The sequence below is a fragment of the Pleurodeles waltl genome, unplaced genomic scaffold, assembly GCF_031143425.1.
Source record: "Pleurodeles waltl isolate 20211129_DDA unplaced genomic scaffold, aPleWal1.hap1.20221129 scaffold_503, whole genome shotgun sequence".
Lineage (NCBI taxonomy): Eukaryota > Metazoa > Chordata > Amphibia > Caudata > Salamandridae > Pleurodeles > Pleurodeles waltl.
Genome location: NW_027150211.1, coordinates 34,174 through 61,000, shown reverse-complemented (window position 1 = coordinate 61,000; position 26,827 = coordinate 34,174). Strand labels below are relative to the sequence as shown.

Below are 26,827 nucleotides of genomic sequence, written 5' to 3'. Positions count from 1 at the left end.
GAGGGACCCTAAGTTACTCAGGCATATATAATAATCACCTTTAGCCCTTATAGAGAGGTTTTGGCCGATCGGGGCCAAAGGGGCGGTGGGGTCAGAAGGCTCAGGGTAAGGGCCTCAGTAGCCTCACCTCTCTTGTTGCCCTAGGTTGCACTGTGGTCTGGGACCTGGCCAAACGCCAATCCTTTTTAACCACACCTGCAGCTCTGCCTAGGCCGAGAAGCAACAGCAGAGAGCTTCCTTCCTGCCCCTTCCTGTGCTTCCCACCAACCTCCTAAATTGACCCCTGTAGAGGAGCTAGCTGCCTTGTCCTTCCCAACAACAATTTATCCAGGCACTCACCCCAGACAGCAGGCTCGAAAAGCACAGGCAAGGCTTCTCTGCAGCTCCCCAAAATAGACAGATACAGTGTCTGAGAAGCTGTAGGCCTGGGCAGCGTACTCCTTGAGAGTTTTCATGCTGGCATTGCACAGTGCATTGTTTCACATTCTTGTCTTTGTTTTACCTGTGCTCTCAACGTTGTTGAATAATACATGCTTATTCCTGGGAAAGGAGGCATCCAAGGAAAAACCTAACACATCATTGTGAAAGAGCACCGACGTAGTCGGCAGGATTTGAACCTGCGCGGGGACACCCCAATGGATTTCGAGTCCATCGCCTTAACCACTCAGCCACGACTACTCACGAGGGGTGGCTGCCACTTAAGCTGAGGTTCTCACTCTCACAGCAGTCTTTTTCTTTCCCTCAGTTCACTCTGCTCCACTGCCTTCCCATCTTTGCCTATCCGTTCTACTGCAAAAAATACACTCGGTCCATACCTGCATACTGACGTGACTCAAAGGCACTATTGTAAAGTTCATGTTCCTGGCCAGAGAAAAGCAAAAAGGAGGTTGTAAAAGAATGCAGTTATGACTCTTTAGGAAAATAATGACACTGTCAGACGCCCCAATAAGGCTACTTCCTTCATGCATCTGATACCTCAGATGGAACTTACTGGCGAGATGATAACTGAAGTTCTTTCCCAATCTCCTTGGCTATTACTCGACATGTGTCTTCTCGACAGCTGGGGTGCACAAGTGGCAGGAGTGCCAGACAGGTAGTCTCATGCCTTCTCCGGCCACTCTTTTGATCCCATTCCCTGCCCAGTGTTTCGCCTTCCTTAGCTCTATTGAGAGTGATAGCTATATTCGGCCTGCTTGTGCAGATGCCATTTAATATGAAGTATAAAATATCACCAAAGGTGAAGTAGCACGTAGTCGGCAGGATTTGAACCTACGCGGGGAGACCCCAATGGATTTCAAGTCCATCGCCTTAACCACTCGGCCACGACTACTTGCTTAAAGCTATGGTCCATTTTCAACGTAGCTCGTTTCTATTTCTGCTGGCGGTCTAGCCTCTGGACAGAAGCAGTCCTTTTCTAGAGAGGAAGGCCACAATGGCAAAAGTTTGAGCCCTCCCAGGCCGCTGACCCTATTAGTCCTGCTTTTGGAGCCCGCATTTATGCCAGTAGGTATTTCAAAGAATTATGGGAAAATACTGTTCACAAAAGGGACAGCGTAGTTGGCAGGATTCGAACCTGCGCGGGGATACCCCAATGGATTTCTAGTCCATCGCCTTAACCACTCGGCCACAACTACCCACACAAGTGAATCTCAACAGGGCACTTTACCTCCATCCGTAGTCTTTTTTCTTTCCGTTCACTGGACCATTTTCCCTGCTCTCCTATACATCATTCCTATTCCACAGAAGACTTTCTAAAGCGTCTCAAGCTAAAAGCAGGCATGCATGTGAAATTAGCACTCCTTGTATGTTCATGTTTTGAGACGGGGGAAAAAAATCAGGCCGGAAGAGGTGGTAGCTTTAACGTCAGGGAGATGGCAGCCACGATAGGCACCATGGCAAAACTTCTGTCTTGGAGGCCATGAATGGACTCCACAGAGAGACGGGTTGGTCTTTACAGGTATGAAAAGAAGTGCCTCGTCCAATCTAGGGCCTGTGGCTAGGCGTTTCCTGAGCTGAATTCTCCTTGGAGGAGAGTGGGCGTGTTCAGTTTCTCTGCAGACTAGTGCCTGACAGGTGAGGGAGGGGGAGCAGGATGCATTTGGCCTGGGTTCATATCTTTCTTCTGTGGCTTTAATGGTCTTTGCTTCATATTCTGTTTTACTGACTGCTTTGCATAGAGGCTGCTCCCTTGTTCTCCCACGCAGGAGGCCCTGAAGAGGAATCCCAAAAATGTCATCTGACGTAGTCGGCAGGATTTGAACATACTCGTGGAGACGCCAAATGATATCTAGTCCATCGCCTTAACCACTTGGTAACGACTACTTGGCTCTGCAAGCGGTGCCCCTTTCAACATAGCCCTTCATGTCTTCACAGGCAACCTCACTGGCTCCAGTCATTCCGCTCTGCTCCTTCCTCTTCCTCAGCAATCCTTTGCACTGGCAAGGTGCTTCTCAAAAAACAAATATAGGCACTCCTGCCAATCCACAAGTATTCCGAAGGCTTTGCTGAGGCCCTCTGCAGCCCTTCTTCTTTACAGCACATCAACTGCTGACCTTTGTTTGCCCTAAGGCTTCTGCTTCCATATTGGAGTCATCCCAGGCTTTGGTGATCCCAGCCGTCAGCCCAGCACCTCAGTTGAGCCTTTGAAAGGCTGTCAGGCCCTGCTCCTCTTTCTGTCTTGATATTCTAGCCACATTACTTAATAGGTGAGTGGAGGCGGGCCCAAGAGAGGGTAGTCTCTATGCAAATGAAGTGCTTGGGCATACCTGGGAGTGTCCTTCTGCAAGCCATTCAGCCTCCTGGCTGGTGGCAGGTTTGTTGAGGAGAGCAAGGCCGTGTTGGGCCAGTCCCAAAGCAAAGGCGAGCTCCTTCAGCAGGAGTCCATTTATGCGAGGGACCCTAAGTTACTCAGGCATATATAATAATCACCTTTAGCCCTTATAGAGAGGTTTTGGCCGATCGGGGCCAAAGGGGCGGTGGGGTCAGAAGGCTCAGGGTAAGGGCCTCAGTAGCCTCACCTCTCTTGTTGCCCTAGGTTGCACTGTGGTCTGGGACCTGGCCAAACGCCAATCCTTTTTAACCACACCTGCAGCTCTGCCTAGGCCGAGAAGCAACAGCAGAGAGCTTCCTTCCTGCCCCTTCCTGTGCTTCCCACCAACCTCCTAAATTGACCCCTGTAGAGGAGCTAGCTGCCTTGTCCTTCCCAACAACAATTTATCCAGGCACTCACCCCAGACAGCAGGCTCGAAAAGCACAGGCAAGGCTTCTCTGCAGCTCCCCAAAATAGACAGATACAGTGTCTGAGAAGCTGTAGGCCTGGGCAGCGTACTCCTTGAGAGTTTTCATGCTGGCATTGCACAGTGCATTGTTTCACATTCTTGTCTTTGTTTTACCTGTGCTCTCAACGTTGTTGAATAATACATGCTTATTCCTGGGAAAGGAGGCATCCAAGGAAAAACCTAACACATCATTGTGAAAGAGCACCGACGTAGTCGGCAGGATTTGAACCTGCGCGGGGACACCCCAATGGATTTCGAGTCCATCGCCTTAACCACTCGGCCACGACTACTCACGAGGGGTGGCTGCCACTTAAGCTGAGGTTCTCACTCTCACAGCAGTCTTTTTCTTTCCCTCAGTTCACTCTGCTCCACTGCCTTCCCATCTTTGCCTATCCGTTCTACTGCAAAAAATACACTCGGTCCATACCTGCATACTGACGTGACTCAAAGGCACTATTATAAAGTTCATGTTCCTGGCCAGAGAAAAGCAAAAAGGAGGTTGTAAAAGAATGCAGTTATGACACTTTAGGAAAATAATGACACTGTCAGACGCCCCAATAAGGCTACTTCCTTCATGCATCTGATACCTCAGATGGAACTTACTGGCGAGATGATAACTGAAGTTCTTTCCCAATCTCCTTGGCTATTACTCGACATGTGTCTTCTCGACAGCTGGGGTGCACAAGTGGCAGGAGTGCCAGACAGGTAGTCTCATGCCTTCTCCGGCCACTCTTTTGATCCCATTCCCTGCCCAGTGTTTCGCCTTCCTTAGCTCTATTGAGAGTGATAGCTATATTCGGCCTGCTTGTGCAGATGCCATTTAATATGAAGTATAAAATATCACCAAAGGTGAAGTAGCACGTAGTCGGCAGGATTTGAACCTACGCGGGGAGACCCCAATGGATTTCAAGTCCATCGCCTTAACCACTCGGCCACGACTACTTGCTTAAAGCTATGGTCCATTTTCAACGTAGCTCGTTTCTATTTCTGCTGGCGGTCTAGCCTCTGGACAGAAGCAGTCCTTTTCTAGAGAGGAAGGCCACAATGGCAAAAGTTTGAGCCCTCCCAGGCCGCTGACCCTATAAGTCCTGCTTTTGGAGCCCGCATTTATGCCAGTAGGTATTTCAAAGAATTATGGGAAAATACTGTTCACAAAAGGGACAGCGTAGTTGGCAGGATTCGAACCTGCGCGGGGATACCCCAATGGATTTCTAGTCCATCGCCTTAACCACTCGGCCACAACTACCCACACAAGTGAATCTCAACAGGGCACTTTACCTCCATCCGTAGTCTTTTTTCTTTCCGTTCACTGGACCATTTTCCCTGCTCTCCTATACATCATTCCTATTCCACAGAAGACTTTCTAAAGCGTCTCAAGCTAAAAGCAGGCATGCATGTGAAATTAGCACTCCTTGTATGTTCATGTTTTGAGACGGGGGAAAAAAATCAGGCCGGAAGAGGTGGTAGCTTTAACGTCAGGGAGATGGCAGCCACGATAGGCACCATGGCAAAACTTCTGTCTTGGAGGCCATGAATGGACTCCACAGAGAGACGGGTTGGTCTTTACAGGTATGAAAAGAAGTGCCTCGTCCAATCTAGGGCCTGTGGCTAGGCGTTTCCTGAGCTGAATTCTCCTTGGAGGAGAGTGGGCGTGTTCAGTTTCTCTGCAGACTAGTGCCTGACAGGTGAGGGAGGGGGAGCAGGATGCATTTGGCCTGGGTTCATATCTTTCTTCTGTGGCTTTAATGGTCTTTGCTTCATATTCTGTTTTACTGACTGCTTTGCATAGAGGCTGCTCCCTTGTTCTCCCACGCAGGAGGCCCTGAAGAGGAATCCCAAAAATGTCATCTGACGTAGTCGGCAGGATTTGAACATACTCGTGGAGACGCCAAATGATATCTAGTCCATCGCCTTAACCACTTGGTAACGACTACTTGGCTCTGCAAGCGGTGCCCCTTTCAACATAGCCCTTCATGTCTTCACAGGCAACCTCACTGGCTCCAGTCATTCCGCTCTGCTCCTTCCTCTTCCTCAGCAATCCTTTGCACTGGCAAGGTGCTTCTCAAAAAACAAATATAGGCACTCCTGCCAATCCACAAATATTCCGAAGGCTTTGCTGAGGCCCTCTGCAGCCCTTCTTCTTTACAGCACATCAACTGCTGACCTTTGTTTGCCCTAAGGCTTCTGCTTCCATATTGGAGTCATCCCAGGCTTTGGTGATCCCAGCCGTCAGCCCAGCACCTCAGTTGAGCCTTTGAAAGGCTGTCAGGCCCTGCTCCTCTTTCTGTCTTGATATTCTAGCCACATTACTTAATAGGTGAGTGGAGGCGGGCCCAAGAGAGGGTAGTCTCTATGCAAATGAAGTGCTTGGGCATACCTGGGAGTGTCCTTCTGCAAGCCATTCAGCCTCCTGGCTGGTGGCAGGTTTGTTGAGGAGAGCAAGGCCGTGTTGGGCCAGTCCCAAAGCAAAGGCGAGCTCCTTCAGCAGGAGTCCATTTATGCGAGGGACCCTAAGTTACTCAGGCATATATAATAATCACCTTTAGCCCTTATAGAGAGGTTTTGGCCGATCGGGGCCAAAGGGGCGGTGGGGTCAGAAGGCTCAGGGTAAGGGCCTCAGTAGCCTCACCTCTCTTGTTGCCCTAGGTTGCACTGTGGTCTGGGACCTGGCCAAACGCCAATCCTTTTTAACCACACCTGCAGCTCTGCCTAGGCCGAGAAGCAACAGCAGAGAGCTTCCTTCCTGCCCCTTCCTGTGCTTCCCACCAACCTCCTAAATTGACCCCTGTAGAGGAGCTAGCTGCCTTGTCCTTCCCAACAACAATTTATCCAGGCACTCACCCCAGACAGCAGGCTCGAAAAGCACAGGCAAGGCTTCTCTGCAGCTCCCCAAAATAGACAGATACAGTGTCTGAGAAGCTGTAGGCCTGGGCAGCGTACTCCTTGAGAGTTTTCATGCTGGCATTGCACAGTGCATTGTTTCACATTCTTGTCTTTGTTTTACCTGTGCTCTCAACGTTGTTGAATAATACATGCTTATTCCTGGGAAAGGAGGCATCCAAGGAAAAACCTAACACATCATTGTGAAAGAGCACCGACGTAGTCGGCAGGATTTGAACCTGCGCGGGGACACCCCAATGGATTTCGAGTCCATCGCCTTAACCACTCGGCCACGACTACTCACGAGGGGTGGCTGCCACTTAAGCTGAGGTTCTCACTCTCACAGCAGTCTTTTTCTTTCCCTCAGTTCACTCTGCTCCACTGCCTTCCCATCTTTGCCTATCCGTTCTACTGCAAAAAATACACTCGGTCCATACCTGCATACTGACGTGACTCAAAGGCACTATTATAAAGTTCATGTTCCTGGCCAGAGAAAAGCAAAAAGGAGGTTGTAAAAGAATGCAGTTATGACACTTTAGGAAAATAATGACACTGTCAGACGCCCCAATAAGGCTACTTCCTTCATGCATCTGATACCTCAGATGGAACTTACTGGCGAGATGATAACTGAAGTTCTTTCCCAATCTCCTTGGCTATTACTCGACATGTGTCTTCTCGACAGCTGGGGTGCACAAGTGGCAGGAGTGCCAGACAGGTAGTCTCATGCCTTCTCCGGCCACTCTTTTGATCCCATTCCCTGCCCAGTGTTTCGCCTTCCTTAGCTCTATTGAGAGTGATAGCTATATTCGGCCTGCTTGTGCAGATGCCATTTAATATGAAGTATAAAATATCACCAAAGGTGAAGTAGCACGTAGTCGGCAGGATTTGAACCTACGCGGGGAGACCCCAATGGATTTCAAGTCCATCGCCTTAACCACTCGGCCACGACTACTTGCTTAAAGCTATGGTCCATTTTCAACGTAGCTCGTTTCTATTTCTGCTGGCGGTCTAGCCTCTGGACAGAAGCAGTCCTTTTCTAGAGAGGAAGGCCACAATGGCAAAAGTTTGAGCCCTCCCAGGCCGCTGACCCTATTAGTCCTGCTTTTGGAGCCCGCATTTATGCCAGTAGGTATTTCAAAGAATTATGGGAAAATACTGTTCACAAAAGGGACAGCGTAGTTGGCAGGATTCGAACCTGCGCGGGGATACCCCAATGGATTTCTAGTCCATGCCTTAACCACTCGGCCACAACTACCCACACAAGTGAATCTCAACAGGGCACTTTACCTCCATCCGTAGTCTTTTTTCTTTCCGTTCACTGGACCATTTTCCCTGCTCTCCTATACATCATTCCTATTCCACAGAAGACTTTCTAAAGCGTCTCAAGCTAAAAGCAGGCATGCATGTGAAATTAGCACTCCTTGTATGTTCATGTTTTGAGACGGGGGAAAAAAATCAGGCCGGAAGAGGTGGTAGCTTTAACGTCAGGGAGATGGCAGCCACGATAGGCACCATGGCAAAACTTCTGTCTTGGAGGCCATGAATGGACTCCACAGAGAGACGGGTTGGTCTTTACAGGTATGAAAAGAAGTGCCTCGTCCAATCTAGGGCCTGTGGCTAGGCGTTTCCTGAGCTGAATTCTCCTTGGAGGAGAGTGGGCGTGTTCAGTTTCTCTGCAGACTAGTGCCTGACAGGTGAGGGAGGGGGAGCAGGATGCATTTGGCCTGGGTTCATATCTTTCTTCTGTGGCTTTAATGGTCTTTGCTTCATATTCTGTTTTACTGACTGCTTTGCATAGAGGCTGCTCCCTTGTTCTCCCACGCAGGAGGCCCTGAAGAGGAATCCCAAAAATGTCATCTGACGTAGTGGGCAGGATTTGAACATACTCGTGGAGACGCCAAATGATATCTAGTCCATCGCCTTAACCACTTGGTAACGACTACTTGGCTCTGCAAGCGGTGCCCCTTTCAACATAGCCCTTCATGTCTTCACAGGCAACCTCACTGGCTCCAGTCATTCCGCTCTGCTCCTTCCTCTTCCTCAGCAATCCTTTGCACTGGCAAGGTGCTTCTCAAAAAACAAATATAGGCACTCCTGCCAATCCACAAGTATTCCGAAGGCTTTGCTGAGGCCCTCTGCAGCCCTTCTTCTTTACAGCACATCAACTGCTGACCTTTGTTTGCCCTAAGGCTTCTGCTTCCATATTGGAGTCATCCCAGGCTTTGGTGATCCCAGCCGTCAGCCCAGCACCTCAGTTGAGCCTTTGAAAGGCTGTCAGGCCCTGCTCCTCTTTCTGTCTTGATATTCTAGCCACATTACTTAATAGGTGAGTGGAGGCGGGCCCAAGAGAGGGTAGTCTCTATGCAAATGAAGTGCTTGGGCATACCTGGGAGTGTCCTTCTGCAAGCCATTCAGCCTCCTGGCTGGTGGCAGGTTTGTTGAGGAGAGCAAGGCCGTGTTGGGCCAGTCCCAAAGCAAAGGCGAGCTCCTTCAGCAGGAGTCCATTTATGCGAGGGACCCTAAGTTACTCAGGCATATATAATAATCACCTTTAGCCCTTATAGAGAGGTTTTGGCCGATCGGGGCCAAAGGGGCGGTGGGGTCAGAAGGCTCAGGGTAAGGGCCTCAGTAGCCTCACCTCTCTTGTTGCCCTAGGTTGCACTGTGGTCTGGGACCTGGCCAAACGCCAATCCTTTTTAACCACACCTGCAGCTCTGCCTAGGCCGAGAAGCAACAGCAGAGAGCTTCCTTCCTGCCCCTTCCTGTGCTTCCCACCAACCTCCTAAATTGACCCCTGTAGAGGAGCTAGCTGCCTTGTCCTTCCCAACAACAATTTATCCAGGCACTCACCCCAGACAGCAGGCTCGAAAAGCACAGGCAAGGCTTCTCTGCAGCTCCCCAAAATAGACAGATACAGTGTCTGAGAAGCTGTAGGCCTGGGCAGCGTACTCCTTGAGAGTTTTCATGCTGGCATTGCACAGTGCATTGTTTCACATTCTTGTCTTTGTTTTACCTGTGCTCTCAACGTTGTTGAATAATACATGCTTATTCCTGGGAAAGGAGGCATCCAAGGAAAAACCTAACACATCATTGTGAAAGAGCACCGACGTAGTCGGCAGGATTTGAACCTGCGCGGGGACACCCCAATGGATTTCGAGTCCATCGCCTTAACCACTCGGCCACGACTACTCACGAGGGGTGGCTGCCACTTAAGCTGAGGTTCTCACTCTCACAGCAGTCTTTTTCTTTCCCTCAGTTCACTCTGCTCCACTGCCTTCCCATCTTTGCCTATCCGTTCTACTGCAAAAAATACACTCGGTCCATACCTGCATACTGACGTGACTCAAAGGCACTATTATAAAGTTCATGTTCCTGGCCAGAGAAAAGCAAAAAGGAGGTTGTAAAAGAATGCAGTTATGACACTTTAGGAAAATAATGACACTGTCAGACGCCCCAATAAGGCTACTTCCTTCATGCATCTGATACCTCAGATGGAACTTACTGGCGAGATGATAACTGAAGTTCTTTCCCAATCTCCTTGGCTATTACTCGACATGTGTCTTCTCGACAGCTGGGGTGCACAAGTGGCAGGAGTGCCAGACAGGTAGTCTCATGCCTTCTCCGGCCACTCTTTTGATCCCATTCCCTGCCCAGTGTTTCGCCTTCCTTAGCTCTATTGAGAGTGATAGCTATATTCGGCCTGCTTGTGCAGATGCCATTTAATATGAAGTATAAAATATCACCAAAGGTGAAGTAGCACGTAGTCGGCAGGATTTGAACCTACGCGGGGAGACCCCAATGGATTTCAAGTCCATCGCCTTAACCACTCGGCCACGACTACTTGCTTAAAGCTATGGTCCATTTTCAACGTAGCTCGTTTCTATTTCTGCTGGCGGTCTAGCCTCTGGACAGAAGCAGTCCTTTTCTAGAGAGGAAGGCCACAATGGCAAAAGTTTGAGCCCTCCCAGGCCGCTGACCCTATAAGTCCTGCTTTTGGAGCCCGCATTTATGCCAGTAGGTATTTCAAAGAATTATGGGAAAATACTGTTCACAAAAGGGACAGCGTAGTTGGCAGGATTCGAACCTGCGCGGGGATACCCCAATGGATTTCTAGTCCATCGCCTTAACCACTCGGCCACAACTACCCACACAAGTGAATCTCAACAGGGCACTTTACCTCCATCCGTAGTCTTTTTTCTTTCCGTTCACTGGACCATTTTCCCTGCTCTCCTATACATCATTCCTATTCCACAGAAGACTTTCTAAAGCGTCTCAAGCTAAAAGCAGGCATGCATGTGAAATTAGCACTCCTTGTATGTTCATGTTTTGAGACGGGGGAAAAAAATCAGGCCGGAAGAGGTGGTAGCTTTAACGTCAGGGAGATGGCAGCCACGATAGGCACCATGGCAAAACTTCTGTCTTGGAGGCCATGAATGGACTCCACAGAGAGACGGGTTGGTCTTTACAGGTATGAAAAGAAGTGCCTCGTCCAATCTAGGGCCTGTGGCTAGGCGTTTCCTGAGCTGAATTCTCCTTGGAGGAGAGTGGGCGTGTTCAGTTTCTCTGCAGACTAGTGCCTGACAGGTGAGGGAGGGGGAGCAGGATGCATTTGGCCTGGGTTCATATCTTTCTTCTGTGGCTTTAATGGTCTTTGCTTCATATTCTGTTTTACTGACTGCTTTGCATAGAGGCTGCTCCCTTGTTCTCCCACGCAGGAGGCCCTGAAGAGGAATCCCAAAAATGTCATCTGACGTAGTCGGCAGGATTTGAACATACTCGTGGAGACGCCAAATGATATCTAGTCCATCGCCTTAACCACTTGGTAACGACTACTTGGCTCTGCAAGCGGTGCCCCTTTCAACATAGCCCTTCATGTCTTCACAGGCAACCTCACTGGCTCCAGTCATTCCGCTCTGCTCCTTCCTCTTCCTCAGCAATCCTTTGCACTGGCAAGGTGCTTCTCAAAAAACAAATATAGGCACTCCTGCCAATCCACAAATATTCCGAAGGCTTTGCTGAGGCCCTCTGCAGCCCTTCTTCTTTACAGCACATCAACTGCTGACCTTTGTTTGCCCTAAGGCTTCTGCTTCCATATTGGAGTCATCCCAGGCTTTGGTGATCCCAGCCGTCAGCCCAGCACCTCAGTTGAGCCTTTGAAAGGCTGTCAGGCCCTGCTCCTCTTTCTGTCTTGATATTCTAGCCACATTACTTAATAGGTGAGTGGAGGCGGGCCCAAGAGAGGGTAGTCTCTATGCAAATGAAGTGCTTGGGCATACCTGGGAGTGTCCTTCTGCAAGCCATTCAGCCTCCTGGCTGGTGGCAGGTTTGTTGAGGAGAGCAAGGCCGTGTTGGGCCAGTCCCAAAGCAAAGGCGAGCTCCTTCAGCAGGAGTCCATTTATGCGAGGGACCCTAAGTTACTCAGGCATATATAATAATCACCTTTAGCCCTTATAGAGAGGTTTTGGCCGATCGGGGCCAAAGGGGCGGTGGGGTCAGAAGGCTCAGGGTAAGGGCCTCAGTAGCCTCACCTCTCTTGTTGCCCTAGGTTGCACTGTGGTCTGGGACCTGGCCAAACGCCAATCCTTTTTAACCACACCTGCAGCTCTGCCTAGGCCGAGAAGCAACAGCAGAGAGCTTCCTTCCTGCCCCTTCCTGTGCTTCCCACCAACCTCCTAAATTGACCCCTGTAGAGGAGCTAGCTGCCTTGTCCTTCCCAACAACAATTTATCCAGGCACTCACCCCAGACAGCAGGCTCGAAAAGCACAGGCAAGGCTTCTCTGCAGCTCCCCAAAATAGACAGATACAGTGTCTGAGAAGCTGTAGGCCTGGGCAGCGTACTCCTTGAGAGTTTTCATGCTGGCATTGCACAGTGCATTGTTTCACATTCTTGTCTTTGTTTTACCTGTGCTCTCAACGTTGTTGAATAATACATGCTTATTCCTGGGAAAGGAGGCATCCAAGGAAAAACCTAACACATCATTGTGAAAGAGCACCGACGTAGTCGGCAGGATTTGAACCTGCGCGGGGACACCCCAATGGATTTCGAGTCCATCGCCTTAACCACTCGGCCACGACTACTCACGAGGGGTGGCTGCCACTTAAGCTGAGGTTCTCACTCTCACAGCAGTCTTTTTCTTTCCCTCAGTTCACTCTGCTCCACTGCCTTCCCATCTTTGCCTATCCGTTCTACTGCAAAAAATACACTCGGTCCATACCTGCATACTGACGTGACTCAAAGGCACTATTATAAAGTTCATGTTCCTGGCCAGAGAAAAGCAAAAAGGAGGTTGTAAAAGAATGCAGTTATGACACTTTAGGAAAATAATGACACTGTCAGACGCCCCAATAAGGCTACTTCCTTCATGCATCTGATACCTCAGATGGAACTTACTGGCGAGATGATAACTGAAGTTCTTTCCCAATCTCCTTGGCTATTACTCGACATGTGTCTTCTCGACAGCTGGGGTGCACAAGTGGCAGGAGTGCCAGACAGGTAGTCTCATGCCTTCTCCGGCCACTCTTTTGATCCCATTCCCTGCCCAGTGTTTCGCCTTCCTTAGCTCTATTGAGAGTGATAGCTATATTCGGCCTGCTTGTGCAGATGCCATTTAATATGAAGTATAAAATATCACCAAAGGTGAAGTAGCACGTAGTCGGCAGGATTTGAACCTACGCGGGGAGACCCCAATGGATTTCAAGTCCATCGCCTTAACCACTCGGCCACGACTACTTGCTTAAAGCTATGGTCCATTTTCAACGTAGCTCGTTTCTATTTCTGCTGGCGGTCTAGCCTCTGGACAGAAGCAGTCCTTTTCTAGAGAGGAAGGCCACAATGGCAAAAGTTTGAGCCCTCCCAGGCCGCTGACCCTATTAGTCCTGCTTTTGGAGCCCGCATTTATGCCAGTAGGTATTTCAAAGAATTATGGGAAAATACTGTTCACAAAAGGGACAGCGTAGTTGGCAGGATTCGAACCTGCGCGGGGATACCCCAATGGATTTCTAGTCCATCGCCTTAACCACTCGGCCACAACTACCCACACAAGTGAATCTCAACAGGGCACTTTACCTCCATCCGTAGTCTTTTTTCTTTCCGTTCACTGGACCATTTTCCCTGCTCTCCTATACATCATTCCTATTCCACAGAAGACTTTCTAAAGCGTCTCAAGCTAAAAGCAGGCATGCATGTGAAATTAGCACTCCTTGTATGTTCATGTTTTGAGACGGGGGAAAAAAATCAGGCCGGAAGAGGTGGTAGCTTTAACGTCAGGGAGATGGCAGCCACGATAGGCACCATGGCAAAACTTCTGTCTTGGAGGCCATGAATGGACTCCACAGAGAGACGGGTTGGTCTTTACAGGTATGAAAAGAAGTGCCTCGTCCAATCTAGGGCCTGTGGCTAGGCGTTTCCTGAGCTGAATTCTCCTTGGAGGAGAGTGGGCGTGTTCAGTTTCTCTGCAGACTAGTGCCTGACAGGTGAGGGAGGGGGAGCAGGATGCATTTGGCCTGGGTTCATATCTTTCTTCTGTGGCTTTAATGGTCTTTGCTTCATATTCTGTTTTACTGACTGCTTTGCATAGAGGCTGCTCCCTTGTTCTCCCACGCAGGAGGCCCTGAAGAGGAATCCCAAAAATGTCATCTGACGTAGTGGGCAGGATTTGAACATACTCGTGGAGACGCCAAATGATATCTAGTCCATCGCCTTAACCACTTGGTAACGACTACTTGGCTCTGCAAGCGGTGCCCCTTTCAACATAGCCCTTCATGTCTTCACAGGCAACCTCACTGGCTCCAGTCATTCCGCTCTGCTCCTTCCTCTTCCTCAGCAATCCTTTGCACTGGCAAGGTGCTTCTCAAAAAACAAATATAGGCACTCCTGCCAATCCACAAGTATTCCGAAGGCTTTGCTGAGGCCCTCTGCAGCCCTTCTTCTTTACAGCACATCAACTGCTGACCTTTGTTTGCCCTAAGGCTTCTGCTTCCATATTGGAGTCATCCCAGGCTTTGGTGATCCCAGCCGTCAGCCCAGCACCTCAGTTGAGCCTTTGAAAGGCTGTCAGGCCCTGCTCCTCTTTCTGTCTTGATATTCTAGCCACATTACTTAATAGGTGAGTGGAGGCGGGCCCAAGAGAGGGTAGTCTCTATGCAAATGAAGTGCTTGGGCATACCTGGGAGTGTCCTTCTGCAAGCCATTCAGCCTCCTGGCTGGTGGCAGGTTTGTTGAGGAGAGCAAGGCCGTGTTGGGCCAGTCCCAAAGCAAAGGCGAGCTCCTTCAGCAGGAGTCCATTTATGCGAGGGACCCTAAGTTACTCAGGCATATATAATAATCACCTTTAGCCCTTATAGAGAGGTTTTGGCCGATCGGGGCCAAAGGGGCGGTGGGGTCAGAAGGCTCAGGGTAAGGGCCTCAGTAGCCTCACCTCTCTTGTTGCCCTAGGTTGCACTGTGGTCTGGGACCTGGCCAAACGCCAATCCTTTTTAACCACACCTGCAGCTCTGCCTAGGCCGAGAAGCAACAGCAGAGAGCTTCCTTCCTGCCCCTTCCTGTGCTTCCCACCAACCTCCTAAATTGACCCCTGTAGAGGAGCTAGCTGCCTTGTCCTTCCCAACAACAATTTATCCAGGCACTCACCCCAGACAGCAGGCTCGAAAAGCACAGGCAAGGCTTCTCTGCAGCTCCCCAAAATAGACAGATACAGTGTCTGAGAAGCTGTAGGCCTGGGCAGCGTACTCCTTGAGAGTTTTCATGCTGGCATTGCACAGTGCATTGTTTCACATTCTTGTCTTTGTTTTACCTGTGCTCTCAACGTTGTTGAATAATACATGCTTATTCCTGGGAAAGGAGGCATCCAAGGAAAAACCTAACACATCATTGTGAAAGAGCACCGACGTAGTCGGCAGGATTTGAACCTGCGCGGGGACACCCCAATGGATTTCGAGTCCATCGCCTTAACCACTCGGCCACGACTACTCACGAGGGGTGGCTGCCACTTAAGCTGAGGTTCTCACTCTCACAGCAGTCTTTTTCTTTCCCTCAGTTCACTCTGCTCCACTGCCTTCCCATCTTTGCCTATCCGTTCTACTGCAAAAAATACACTCGGTCCATACCTGCATACTGACGTGACTCAAAGGCACTATTATAAAGTTCATGTTCCTGGCCAGAGAAAAGCAAAAAGGAGGTTGTAAAAGAATGCAGTTATGACTCTTTAGGAAAATAATGACACTGTCAGACGCCCCAATAAGGCTACTTCCTTCATGCATCTGATACCTCAGATGGAACTTACTGGCGAGATGATAACTGAAGTTCTTTCCCAATCTCCTTGGCTATTACTCGACATGTGTCTTCTCGACAGCTGGGGTGCACAAGTGGCAGGAGTGCCAGACAGGTAGTCTCATGCCTTCTCCGGCCACTCTTTTGATCCCATTCCCTGCCCAGTGTTTCGCCTTCCTTAGCTCTATTGAGAGTGATAGCTATATTCGGCCTGCTTGTGCAGATGCCATTTAATATGAAGTATAAAATATCACCAAAGGTGAAGTAGCACGTAGTCGGCAGGATTTGAACCTACGCGGGGAGACCCCAATGGATTTCAAGTCCATCGCCTTAACCACTCGGCCACGACTACTTGCTTAAAGCTATGGTCCATTTTCAACGTAGCTCGTTTCTATTTCTGCTGGCGGTCTAGCCTCTGGACAGAAGCAGTCCTTTTCTAGAGAGGAAGGCCACAATGGCAAAAGTTTGAGCCCTCCCAGGCCGCTGACCCTATTAGTCCTGCTTTTGGAGCCCGCATTTATGCCAGTAGGTATTTCAAAGAATTATGGGAAAATACTGTTCACAAAAGGGACAGCGTAGTTGGCAGGATTCGAACCTGCGCGGGGATACCCCAATGGATTTCTAGTCCATCGCCTTAACCACTCGGCCACAACTACCCACACAAGTGAATCTCAACAGGGCACTTTACCTCCATCCGTAGTCTTTTTTCTTTCCGTTCACTGGACCATTTTCCCTGCTCTCCTATACATCATTCCTATTCCACAGAAGACTTTCTAAAGCGTCTCAAGCTAAAAGCAGGCATGCATGTGAAATTAGCACTCCTTGTATGTTCATGTTTTGAGACGGGGGAAAAAAATCAGGCCGGAAGAGGTGGTAGCTTTAACGTCAGGGAGATGGCAGCCACGATAGGCACCATGGCAAAACTTCTGTCTTGGAGGCCATGAATGGACTCCACAGAGAGACGGGTTGGTCTTTACAGGTATGAAAAGAAGTGCCTCGTCCAATCTAGGGCCTGTGGCTAGGCGTTTCCTGAGCTGAATTCTCCTTGGAGGAGAGTGGGCGTGTTCAGTTTCTCTGCAGACTAGTGCCTGACAGGTGAGGGAGGGGGAGCAGGATGCATTTGGCCTGGGTTCATATCTTTCTTCTGTGGCTTTAATGGTCTTTGCTTCATATTCTGTTTTACTGACTGCTTTGCATAGAGGCTGCTCCCTTGTTCTCCCACGCAGGAGGCCCTGAAGAGGAATCCCAAAAATGTCATCTGACGTAGTCGGCAGGATTTGAACATACTCGTGGAGACGCCAAATGATATCTAGTCCATCGCCTTAACCACTTGGTAACGACTACTTGGCTCTGCAAGCGGTGCCCCTTTCAACATAGCCCTTCATGTCTTCACAGGCAACCTCACTGGCTCCAGTCATTCCGCTCTGCTCCTTCCTCTTCCTCAGCAATCCTTTGCACTGGCAAGGTGCTTCTCAAAAAACAAATATAGGCACTCCTGCCAATCCACAAGTATTCCGAAGGCTTTGCTGAGGCCCTCTGCAGCCCTTCTTCTTTACAGCACATCAACTGCTGACCTTTGTTTGCCCTAAGGCTTCTGCTTCCATATTGGAGTCATCCCAGGCTTTGGTGATCCCAGCCGTCAGCCCAGCACCTCAGTTGAGCCTTTGAAAGGCTGTCAGGCCCTGCTCCTCTTTCTGTCTTGATATTCTAGCCACATTACTTAATAGGTGAGTGGAGGCGGGCCCAAGAGAGGGTAGTCTCTATGCAAATGAAGTGCTTGGGCATACCTGGGAGTGTCCTTCTGCAAGCCATTCAGCCTCCTGGCTGGTGGCAGGTTTGTTGAGGAGAGCAAGGCCGTGTTGGGCCAGTCCCAAAGCAAAGGCGAGCTCCTTCAGCAGGAGTCCATTTATGCGAGGGACCCTAAGTTACTCAGGCATATATAATAATCACCTTTAGCCCTTATAGAGAGGTTTTGGCCGATCGGGGCCAAAGGGGCGGTGGGGTCAGAAGGCTCAGGGTAAGGGCCTCAGTAGCCTCACCTCTCTTGTTGCCCTAGGTTGCACTGTGGTCTGGGACCTGGCCAAACGCCAATCCTTTTTAACCACACCTGCAGCTCTGCCTAGGCCGAGAAGCAACAGCAGAGAGCTTCCTTCCTGCCCCTTCCTGTGCTTCCCACCAACCTCCTAAATTGACCCCTGTAGAGGAGCTAGCTGCCTTGTCCTTCCCAACAACAATTTATCCAGGCACTCACCCCAGACAGCAGGCTCGAAAAGCACAGGCAAGGCTTCTCTGCAGCTCCCCAAAATAGACAGATACAGTGTCTGAGAAGCTGTAGGCCTGGGCAGCGTACTCCTTGAGAGTTTTCATGCTGGCATTGCACAGTGCATTGTTTCACATTCTTGTCTTTGTTTTACCTGTGCTCTCAACGTTGTTGAATAATACATGCTTATTCCTGGGAAAGGAGGCATCCAAGGAAAAACCTAACACATCATTGTGAAAGAGCACCGACGTAGTCGGCAGGATTTGAACCTGCGCGGGGACACCCCAATGGATTTCGAGTCCATCGCCTTAACCACTCGGCCACGACTACTCACGAGGGGTGGCTGCCACTTAAGCTGAGGTTCTCACTCTCACAGCAGTCTTTTTCTTTCCCTCAGTTCACTCTGCTCCACTGCCTTCCCATCTTTGCCTATCCGTTCTACTGCAAAAAATACACTCGGTCCATACCTGCATACTGACGTGACTCAAAGGCACTATTATAAAGTTCATGTTCCTGGCCAGAGAAAAGCAAAAAGGAGGTTGTAAAAGAATGCAGTTATGACACTTTAGGAAAATAATGACACTGTCAGACGCCCCAATAAGGCTACTTCCTTCATGCATCTGATACCTCAGATGGAACTTACTGGCGAGATGATAACTGAAGTTCTTTCCCAATCTCCTTGGCTATTACTCGACATGTGTCTTCTCGACAGCTGGGGTGCACAAGTGGCAGGAGTGCCAGACAGGTAGTCTCATGCCTTCTCCGGCCACTCTTTTGATCCCATTCCCTGCCCAGTGTTTCGCCTTCCTTAGCTCTATTGAGAGTGATAGCTATATTCGGCCTGCTTGTGCAGATGCCATTTAATATGAAGTATAAAATATCACCAAAGGTGAAGTAGCACGTAGTCGGCAGGATTTGAACCTACGCGGGGAGACCCCAATGGATTTCAAGTCCATCGCCTTAACCACTCGGCCACGACTACTTGCTTAAAGCTATGGTCCATTTTCAACGTAGCTCGTTTCTATTTCTGCTGGCGGTCTAGCCTCTGGACAGAAGCAGTCCTTTTCTAGAGAGGAAGGCCACAATGGCAAAAGTTTGAGCCCTCCCAGGCCGCTGACCCTATAAGTCCTGCTTTTGGAGCCCGCATTTATGCCAGTAGGTATTTCAAAGAATTATGGGAAAATACTGTTCACAAAAGGGACAGCGTAGTTGGCAGGATTCGAACCTGCGCGGGGATACCCCAATGGATTTCTAGTCCATCGCCTTAACCACTCGGCCACAACTACCCACACAAGTGAATCTCAACAGGGCACTTTACCTCCATCCGTAGTCTTTTTTCTTTCCGTTCACTGGACCATTTTCCCTGCTCTCCTATACATCATTCCTATTCCACAGAAGACTTTCTAAAGCGTCTCAAGCTAAAAGCAGGCATGCATGTGAAATTAGCACTCCTTGTATGTTCATGTTTTGAGACGGGGGAAAAAAATCAGGCCGGAAGAGGTGGTAGCTTTAACGTCAGGGAGATGGCAGCCACGATAGGCACCATGGCAAAACTTCTGTCTTGGAGGCCATGAATGGACTCCACAGAGAGACGGGTTGGTCTTTACAGGTATGAAAAGAAGTGCCTCGTCCAATCTAGGGCCTGTGGCTAGGCGTTTCCTGAGCTGAATTCTCCTTGGAGGAGAGTGGGCGTGTTCAGTTTCTCTGCAGACTAGTGCCTGACAGGTGAGGGAGGGGGAGCAGGATGCATTTGGCCTGGGTTCATATCTTTCTTCTGTGGCTTTAATGGTCTTTGCTTCATATTCTGTTTTACTGACTGCTTTGCATAGAGGCTGCTCCCTTGTTCTCCCACGCAGGAGGCCCTGAAGAGGAATCCCAAAAATGTCATCTGACGTAGTCGGCAGGATTTGAACATACTCGTGGAGACGCCAAATGATATCTAGTCCATCGCCTTAACCACTTGGTAACGACTACTTGGCTCTGCAAGCGGTGCCCCTTTCAACATAGCCCTTCATGTCTTCACAGGCAACCTCACTGGCTCCAGTCATTCCGCTCTGCTCCTTCCTCTTCCTCAGCAATCCTTTGCACTGGCAAGGTGCTTCTCAAAAAACAAATATAGGCACTCCTGCCAATCCACAAGTATTCCGAAGGCTTTGCTGAGGCCCTCTGCAGCCCTTCTTCTTTACAGCACATCAACTGCTGACCTTTGTTTGCCCTAAGGCTTCTGCTTCCATATTGGAGTCATCCCAGGCTTTGGTGATCCCAGCCGTCAGCCCAGCACCTCAGTTGAGCCTTTGAAAGGCTGTCAGGCCCTGCTCCTCTTTCTGTCTTGATATTCTAGCCACATTACTTAATAGGTGAGTGGAGGCGGGCCCAAGAGAGGGTAGTCTCTATGCAAATGAAGTGCTTGGGCATACCTGGGAGTGTCCTTCTGCAAGCCATTCAGCCTCCTGGCTGGTGGCAGGTTTGTTGAGGAGAGCAAGGCCGTGTTGGGCCAGTCCCAAAGCAAAGGCGAGCTCCTTCAGCAGGAGTCCATTTATGCGAGGGACCCTAAGTTACTCAGGCATATATAATAATCACCTTTAGCCCTTATAGAGAGGTTTTGGCCGATCGGGGCCGATCGGGGCCAAAGGGGCGGTGGGGTCAGAAGGCTCAGGGTAAGGGCCTCAGTAGCCTCACCTCTCTTGTTGCCCTAGGTTGCACTGTGGTCTGGGACCTGGCCAAACGCCAATCCTTTTTAACCACACCTGCAGCTCTGCCTAGGCCGAGAAGCAACAGCAGAGAGCTTCCTTCCTGCCCCTTCCTGTGCTTCCCACCAACCTCCTAAATTGACCCCTGTAGAGGAGCTAGCTGCCTTGTCCTTCCCAACAACAATTTATCCAGGCACTCACCCCAGACAGCAGGCTCGAAAAGCACAGGCAAGGCTTCTCTGCAGCTCCCCAAAATAGACAGACACAGTGTCTGAGAAGCTGTAGGCCTGGGCAGCGTACTCCTTGAGAGTTTTCATGCTGGCATTGCACAGTGCATTGTTTCACATTCTTGTCTTTGTTTTACCTGTGCTCTCAACGTTGTTGAATAATACATGCTTATTCCTGGGAAAGGAGGCATCCAAGGAAAAACCTAACACATCATTGTGAAAGAGCACCGACGTAGTCGGCAGGATTTGAACCTGCGCGGGGACACCCCAATGGATTTCGAGTCCATCGCCTTAACCACTCGGCCACGACTACTCACGAGGGGTGGCTGCCACTTAAGCTGAGGTTCTCACTCTCACAGCAGTCTTTTTCTTTCCCTCAGTTCACTCTGCTCCACTGCCTTCCCATCTTTGCCTATCCGTTCTACTGCAAAAAATACACTCGGTCCATACCTGCATACTGACCTGACTCAAAGGCACTATTATAAAGTTCATGTTCCTGGCCAGAGAAAAGCAAAAAGGAGGTTGTAAAAGAATGCAGTTATGACACTTTAGGAAAATAATGACACTGTCAGACGCCCCAATAAGGCTACTTCCTTCATGCATCTGATACCTCAGATGGAACTTACTGGCGAGATGATAACTGAAGTTCTTTCCCAATCTCCTTGGCTATTACTCGACATGTGTCTTCTCGACAGCTGGGGTGCACAAGTGGCAGGAGTGCCAGACAGGTAGTCTCATGCCTTCTCCGGCCACTCTTTTGATCCCATTCCCTGCCCAGTGTTTCGCCTTCCTTAGCTCTATTGAGAGTGATAGCTATATTCGGCCTGCTTGTGCAGATGCCATTTAATATGAAGTATAAAATATCACCAAAGGTGAAGTAGCACGTAGTCGGCAGGATTTGAACCTACGCGGGGAGACCCCAATGGATTTCAAGTCCATCGCCTTAACCACTCGGCCACGACTACTTGCTTAAAGCTATGGTCCATTTTCAACGTAGCTCGTTTCTATTTCTGCTGGCGGTCTAGCCTCTGGACAGAAGCAGTCCTTTTCTAGAGAGGAAGGCCACAATGGCAAAAGTTTGAGCCCTCCCAGGCCGCTGACCCTATTAGTCCTGCTTTTGGAGCCCGCATTTATGCCAGTAGGTATTTCAAAGAATTATGGGAAAATACTGTTCACAAAAGGGACAGCGTAGTTGGCAGGATTCGAACCTGCGCGGGGATACCCCAATGGATTTCTAGTCCATCGCCTTAACCACTCGGCCACAACTACCCACACAAGTGAATCTCAACAGGGCACTTTACCTCCATCCGTAGTCTTTTTTCTTTCCGTTCACTGGACCATTTTCCCTGCTCTCCTATACATCATTCCTATTCCACAGAAGACTTTCTAAAGCGTCTCAAGCTAAAAGCAGGCATGCATGTGAAATTAGCACTCCTTGTATGTTCATGTTTTGAGACGGGGGAAAAAAATCAGGCCGGAAGAGGTGGTAGCTTTAACGTCAGGGAGATGGCAGCCACGATAGGCACCATGGCAAAACTTCTGTCTTGGAGGCCATGAATGGACTCCACAGAGAGACGGGTTGGTCTTTACAGGTATGAAAAGAAGTGCCTCGTCCAATCTAGGGCCTGTGGCTAGGCGTTTCCTGAGCTGAATTCTCCTTGGAGGAGAGTGGGCGTGTTCAGTTTCTCTGCAGACTAGTGCCTGACAGGTGAGGGAGGGGGAGCAGGATGCATTTGGCCTGGGTTCATATCTTTCTTCTGTGGCTTTAATGGTCTTTGCTTCATATTCTGTTTTACTGACTGCTTTGCATAGAGGCTGCTCCCTTGTTCTCCCACGCAGGAGGCCCTGAAGAGGAATCCCAAAAATGTCATCTGACGTAGTCGGCAGGATTTGAACATACTCGTGGAGACGCCAAATGATATCTAGTCCATCGCCTTAACCACTTGGTAACGACTACTTGGCTCTGCAAGCGGTGCCCCTTTCAACATAGCCCTTCATGTCTTCACAGGCAACCTCACTGGCTCCAGTCATTCCGCTCTGCTCCTTCCTCTTCCTCAGCAATCCTTTGCACTGGCAAGGTGCTTCTCAAAAAACAAATATAGGCACTCCTGCCAATCCACAAGTATTCCGAAGGCTTTGCTGAGGCCCTCTGCAGCCCTTCTTCTTTACAGCACATCAACTGCTGACCTTTGTTTGCCCTAAGGCTTCTGCTTCCATATTGGAGTCATCCCAGGCTTTGGTGATCCCAGCCGTCAGCCCAGCACCTCAGTTGAGCCTTTGAAAGGCTGTCAGGCCCTGCTCCTCTTTCTGTCTTGATATTCTAGCCACATTACTTAATAGGTGAGTGGAGGCGGGCCCAAGAGAGGGTAGTCTCTATGCAAATGAAGTGCTTGGGCATACCTGGGAGTGTCCTTCTGCAAGCCATTCAGCCTCCTGGCTGGTGGCAGGTTTGTTGAGGAGAGCAAGGCCGTGTTGGGCCAGTCCCAAAGCAAAGGCGAGCTCCTTCAGCAGGAGTCCATTTATGCGAGGGACCCTAAGTTACTCAGGCATATATAATAATCACCTTTAGCCCTTATAGAGAGGTTTTGGCCGATCGGGGCCAAAGGGGCGGTGGGGTCAGAAGGCTCAGGGTAAGGGCCTCAGTAGCCTCACCTCTCTTGTTGCCCTAGGTTGCACTGTGGTCTGGGACCTGGCCAAACGCCAATCCTTTTTAACCACACCTGCAGCTCTGCCTAGGCCGAGAAGCAACAGCAGAGAGCTTCCTTCCTGCCCCTTCCTGTGCTTCCCACCAACCTCCTAAATTGACCCCTGTAGAGGAGCTAGATGCCTTGTCCTTCCCAAAAACAATTTATCCAGGCACTCACCCCAGACAGCAGGCTCGAAAAGCACAGGCAAGGCTTCTCTGCAGCTCCCCAAAATAGACAGACACAGTGTCTGAGAAGCTGTAGGCCTGGGCAGCGTACTCCTTGAGAGTTTTCATGCTGGCATTGCACAGTGCATTGTTTCACATTCTTGTCTTTGTTTTACCTGTGCTCTCAACGTTGTTGAATAATACATGCTTATTCCTGGGAAAGGAGGCATCCAAGGAAAAACCTAACACATCATTGTGAAAGAGCACCGACGTAGTCGGCAGGATTTGAACCTGCGCGGGGACACCCCAATGGATTTCGAGTCCATCGCCTTAACCACTCGGCCACGACTACTCACGAGGGGTGGCTGCCACTTAAGCTGAGGTTCTCACTCTCACAGCAGTCTTTTTCTTTCCCTCAGTTCACTCTGCTCCACTGCCTTCCCATCTTTGCCTATCCGTTCTACTGCAAAAAATACACTCGGTCCATACCTGCATACTGACGTGACTCAAAGGCACTATTATAAAGTTCATGTTCCTGGCCAGAGAAAAGCAAAAAGGAGGTTGTAAAAGAATGCAGTTATGACACTTTAGGAAAATAATGACACTGTCAGACGCCCCAATAAGGCTACTTCCTTCATGCATCTGATACCTCAGATGGAACTTACTGGCGAGATGATAACTGAAGTTCTTTCCCAATCTCCTTGGCTATTACTCGACATGTGTCTTCTCGACAGCTGGGGTGCACAAGTGGCAGGAGTGCCAGACAGGTAGTCTCATGCCTTCTCCGGCCACTCTTTTGATCCCATTCCCTGCCCAGTGTTTCGCCTTCCTTAGCTCTATTGAGAGTGATAGCTATATTCGGCCTGCTTGTGCAGATGCCATTTAATATGAAGTATAAAATATCACCAAAGGTGAAGTAGCACGTAGTCGGCAGGATTTGAACCTACGCGGGGAGACCCCAATGGATTTCAAGTCCATCGCCTTAACCACTCGGCCACGACTACTTGCTTAAAGCTATGGTCCATTTTCAACGTAGCTCGTTTCTATTTCTGCTGGCGGTCTAGCCTCTGGACAGAAGCAGTCCTTTTCTAGAGAGGAAGGCCACAATGGCAAAAGTTTGAGCCCTCCCAGGCCGCTGACCCTATTAGTCCTGCTTTTGGAGCCCGCATTTATGCCAGTAGGTATTTCAAAGAATTATGGGAAAATACTGTTCACAAAAGGGACAGCGTAGTTGGCAGGATTCGAACCTGCGCGGGGATACCCCAATGGATTTCTAGTCCATCGCCTTAACCACTCGGCCACAACTACCCACACAAGTGAATCTCAACAGGGCACTTTACCTCCATCCGTAGTCTTTTTTCTTTCCGTTCACTGGACCATTTTCCCTGCTCTCCTATACATCATTCCTATTCCACAGAAGACTTTCTAAAGCGTCTCAAGCTAAAAGCAGGCATGCATGTGAAATTAGCACTCCTTGTATGTTCATGTTTTGAGACGGGGGAAAAAAATCAGGCCGGAAGAGGTGGTAGCTTTAACGTCAGGGAGATGGCAGCCACGATAGGCACCATGGCAAAACTTCTGTCTTGGAGGCCATGAATGGACTCCACAGAGAGACGGGTTGGTCTTTACAGGTATGAAAAGAAGTGCCTCGTCCAATCTAGGGCCTGTGGCTAGGCGTTTCCTGAGCTGAATTCTCCTTGGAGGAGAGTGGGCGTGTTCAGTTTCTCTGCAGACTAGTGCCTGACAGGTGAGGGAGGGGGAGCAGGATGCATTTGGCCTGGGTTCATATCTTTCTTCTGTGGCTTTAATGGTCTTTGCTTCATATTCTGTTTTACTGACTGCTTTGCATAGAGGCTGCTCCCTTGTTCTCCCACGCAGGAGGCCCTGAAGAGGAATCCCAAAAATGTCATCTGACGTAGTCGGCAGGATTTGAACATACTCGTGGAGACGCCAAATGATATCTAGTCCATCGCCTTAACCACTTGGTAACGACTACTTGGCTCTGCAAGCGGTGCCCCTTTCAACATAGCCCTTCATGTCTTCACAGGCAACCTCACTGGCTCCAGTCATTCCGCTCTGCTCCTTCCTCTTCCTCAGCAATCCTTTGCACTGGCAAGGTGCTTCTCAAAAAACAAATATAGGCACTCCTGCCAATCCACAAGTATTCCGAAGGCTTTGCTGAGGCCCTCTGCAGCCCTTCTTCTTTACAGCACATCAACTGCTGACCTTTGTTTGCCCTAAGGCTTCTGCTTCCATATTGGAGTCATCCCAGGCTTTGGTGATCCCAGCCGTCAGCCCAGCACCTCAGTTGAGCCTTTGAAAGGCTGTCAGGCCCTGCTCCTCTTTCTGTCTTGATATTCTAGCCACATTACTTAATAGGTGAGTGGAGGCTGGCCCAAGAGAGGGTAGTCTCTATGCAAATGAAGTGCTTGGGCATACCTGGGAGTGTCCTTCTGCAAGCCATTCAGCCTCCTGGCTGGTGGCAGGTTTGTTGAGGAGAGCAAGGCCGTGTTGGGCCAGTCCCAAAGCAAAGGCGAGCTCCTTCAGCAGGAGTCCATTTATGCGAGGGACCCTAAGTTACTCAGGCATATATAATAATCACCTTTAGCCCTTATAGAGAGGTTTTGGCCGATCGTGGCCGATCGGGGCCAAAGGGGCGGTGGGGTCAGAAGGCTCAGGGTAAGGGCCTCAGTAGCCTCACCTCTCTTGTTGCCCTAGGTTGCACTGTGGTCTGGGACCTGGCCAAACGCCAATCCTTTTTAACCACACCTGCAGCTCTGCCTAGGCCGAGAAGCAACAGCAGAGAGCTTCCTTCCTGCCCCTTCCTGTGCTTCCCACCAACCTCCTAAATTGACCCCTGTAGAGGAGCTAGATGCCTTGTCCTTCCCAAAAACAATTTATCCAGGCACTCACCCCAGACAGCAGGCTCGAAAAGCACAGGCAAGGCTTCTCTGCAGCTCCCCAAAATAGACAGACACAGTGTCTGAGAAGCTGTAGGCCTGGGCAGCGTACTCCTTGAGAGTTTTCATGCTGGCATTGCACAGTGCATTGTTTCACATTCTTGTCTTTGTTTTACCTGTGCTCTCAACGTTGTTGAATAATACATGCTTATTCCTGGGAAAGGAGGCATCCAAGGAAAAACCTAACACATCATTGTGAAAGAGCACCGACGTAGTCGGCAGGATTTGAACCTGCGCGGGGACACCCCAATGGATTTCAAGTCCATCGCCTTAACCACTCGGCCACGACTACTCACGAGGGGTGGCTGCCACTTAAGCTGAGGTTCTCACTCTCACAGCAGTCTTTTTCTTTCCCTCAGTTCACTCTGCTCCACTGCCTTCCCATCTTTGCCTATCCGTTCTACTGCAAAAA

The 26,827-nt window shown here is 49.8% G+C and overlaps 28 non-coding genes across 28 annotated transcripts; all 28 read right to left on the bottom strand.

Moving 5' to 3' along the window:
- Nucleotides 1-596: 596 nt before the first annotated feature.
- On the bottom strand, nt 597-678 carry TRNAS-CGA (transfer RNA serine (anticodon CGA)). Its single transcript has one exon. It is a non-coding gene; the product is annotated as a tRNA-Ser (tRNA).
- Nucleotides 679-1,248: 570 nt separating this feature from the next.
- On the bottom strand, nt 1,249-1,330 carry TRNAS-UGA (transfer RNA serine (anticodon UGA)). Its single transcript has one exon. It is a non-coding gene; the product is annotated as a tRNA-Ser (tRNA).
- Nucleotides 1,331-1,552: 222 nt separating this feature from the next.
- Nucleotides 1,553-1,634, bottom strand: TRNAS-AGA (transfer RNA serine (anticodon AGA)). Its single transcript has one exon. It is a non-coding gene; the product is annotated as a tRNA-Ser (tRNA).
- Nucleotides 1,635-3,486: 1,852 nt separating this feature from the next.
- On the bottom strand, nt 3,487-3,568 carry TRNAS-CGA (transfer RNA serine (anticodon CGA)). Its single transcript has one exon. It is a non-coding gene; the product is annotated as a tRNA-Ser (tRNA).
- A 570-nt stretch (nt 3,569-4,138) lies between these two features.
- Nucleotides 4,139-4,220, bottom strand: TRNAS-UGA (transfer RNA serine (anticodon UGA)). Its single transcript has one exon. It is a non-coding gene; the product is annotated as a tRNA-Ser (tRNA).
- Nucleotides 4,221-4,442: 222 nt separating this feature from the next.
- Nucleotides 4,443-4,524, bottom strand: TRNAS-AGA (transfer RNA serine (anticodon AGA)). The gene has a single exon. It is a non-coding gene; the product is annotated as a tRNA-Ser (tRNA).
- Nucleotides 4,525-6,376: 1,852 nt separating this feature from the next.
- TRNAS-CGA (transfer RNA serine (anticodon CGA)) lies at nt 6,377-6,458 on the bottom strand. The gene has a single exon. It is a non-coding gene; the product is annotated as a tRNA-Ser (tRNA).
- Nucleotides 6,459-7,028: 570 nt separating this feature from the next.
- TRNAS-UGA (transfer RNA serine (anticodon UGA)) lies at nt 7,029-7,110 on the bottom strand. The gene has a single exon. It is a non-coding gene; the product is annotated as a tRNA-Ser (tRNA).
- Nucleotides 7,111-7,332: 222 nt separating this feature from the next.
- TRNAS-AGA (transfer RNA serine (anticodon AGA)) lies at nt 7,333-7,413 on the bottom strand. Its single transcript has one exon. It is a non-coding gene; the product is annotated as a tRNA-Ser (tRNA).
- A 1,852-nt stretch (nt 7,414-9,265) lies between these two features.
- TRNAS-CGA (transfer RNA serine (anticodon CGA)) lies at nt 9,266-9,347 on the bottom strand. Its single transcript has one exon. It is a non-coding gene; the product is annotated as a tRNA-Ser (tRNA).
- Nucleotides 9,348-9,917: 570 nt separating this feature from the next.
- Nucleotides 9,918-9,999, bottom strand: TRNAS-UGA (transfer RNA serine (anticodon UGA)). Its single transcript has one exon. It is a non-coding gene; the product is annotated as a tRNA-Ser (tRNA).
- A 222-nt stretch (nt 10,000-10,221) lies between these two features.
- TRNAS-AGA (transfer RNA serine (anticodon AGA)) lies at nt 10,222-10,303 on the bottom strand. The gene has a single exon. It is a non-coding gene; the product is annotated as a tRNA-Ser (tRNA).
- A 1,852-nt stretch (nt 10,304-12,155) lies between these two features.
- Nucleotides 12,156-12,237, bottom strand: TRNAS-CGA (transfer RNA serine (anticodon CGA)). The gene has a single exon. It is a non-coding gene; the product is annotated as a tRNA-Ser (tRNA).
- A 570-nt stretch (nt 12,238-12,807) lies between these two features.
- On the bottom strand, nt 12,808-12,889 carry TRNAS-UGA (transfer RNA serine (anticodon UGA)). Its single transcript has one exon. It is a non-coding gene; the product is annotated as a tRNA-Ser (tRNA).
- A 222-nt stretch (nt 12,890-13,111) lies between these two features.
- TRNAS-AGA (transfer RNA serine (anticodon AGA)) lies at nt 13,112-13,193 on the bottom strand. Its single transcript has one exon. It is a non-coding gene; the product is annotated as a tRNA-Ser (tRNA).
- A 1,852-nt stretch (nt 13,194-15,045) lies between these two features.
- Nucleotides 15,046-15,127, bottom strand: TRNAS-CGA (transfer RNA serine (anticodon CGA)). Its single transcript has one exon. It is a non-coding gene; the product is annotated as a tRNA-Ser (tRNA).
- Nucleotides 15,128-15,697: 570 nt separating this feature from the next.
- On the bottom strand, nt 15,698-15,779 carry TRNAS-UGA (transfer RNA serine (anticodon UGA)). Its single transcript has one exon. It is a non-coding gene; the product is annotated as a tRNA-Ser (tRNA).
- Nucleotides 15,780-16,001: 222 nt separating this feature from the next.
- Nucleotides 16,002-16,083, bottom strand: TRNAS-AGA (transfer RNA serine (anticodon AGA)). Its single transcript has one exon. It is a non-coding gene; the product is annotated as a tRNA-Ser (tRNA).
- A 1,852-nt stretch (nt 16,084-17,935) lies between these two features.
- Nucleotides 17,936-18,017, bottom strand: TRNAS-CGA (transfer RNA serine (anticodon CGA)). Its single transcript has one exon. It is a non-coding gene; the product is annotated as a tRNA-Ser (tRNA).
- A 570-nt stretch (nt 18,018-18,587) lies between these two features.
- Nucleotides 18,588-18,669, bottom strand: TRNAS-UGA (transfer RNA serine (anticodon UGA)). Its single transcript has one exon. It is a non-coding gene; the product is annotated as a tRNA-Ser (tRNA).
- Nucleotides 18,670-18,891: 222 nt separating this feature from the next.
- Nucleotides 18,892-18,973, bottom strand: TRNAS-AGA (transfer RNA serine (anticodon AGA)). The gene has a single exon. It is a non-coding gene; the product is annotated as a tRNA-Ser (tRNA).
- Nucleotides 18,974-20,835: 1,862 nt separating this feature from the next.
- Nucleotides 20,836-20,917, bottom strand: TRNAS-CGA (transfer RNA serine (anticodon CGA)). Its single transcript has one exon. It is a non-coding gene; the product is annotated as a tRNA-Ser (tRNA).
- Nucleotides 20,918-21,487: 570 nt separating this feature from the next.
- On the bottom strand, nt 21,488-21,569 carry TRNAS-UGA (transfer RNA serine (anticodon UGA)). Its single transcript has one exon. It is a non-coding gene; the product is annotated as a tRNA-Ser (tRNA).
- Nucleotides 21,570-21,791: 222 nt separating this feature from the next.
- Nucleotides 21,792-21,873, bottom strand: TRNAS-AGA (transfer RNA serine (anticodon AGA)). The gene has a single exon. It is a non-coding gene; the product is annotated as a tRNA-Ser (tRNA).
- A 1,852-nt stretch (nt 21,874-23,725) lies between these two features.
- TRNAS-CGA (transfer RNA serine (anticodon CGA)) lies at nt 23,726-23,807 on the bottom strand. Its single transcript has one exon. It is a non-coding gene; the product is annotated as a tRNA-Ser (tRNA).
- A 570-nt stretch (nt 23,808-24,377) lies between these two features.
- TRNAS-UGA (transfer RNA serine (anticodon UGA)) lies at nt 24,378-24,459 on the bottom strand. Its single transcript has one exon. It is a non-coding gene; the product is annotated as a tRNA-Ser (tRNA).
- Nucleotides 24,460-24,681: 222 nt separating this feature from the next.
- TRNAS-AGA (transfer RNA serine (anticodon AGA)) lies at nt 24,682-24,763 on the bottom strand. The gene has a single exon. It is a non-coding gene; the product is annotated as a tRNA-Ser (tRNA).
- Nucleotides 24,764-26,625: 1,862 nt separating this feature from the next.
- On the bottom strand, nt 26,626-26,707 carry TRNAS-UGA (transfer RNA serine (anticodon UGA)). The gene has a single exon. It is a non-coding gene; the product is annotated as a tRNA-Ser (tRNA).
- Nucleotides 26,708-26,827: the final 120 nt, after the last annotated feature.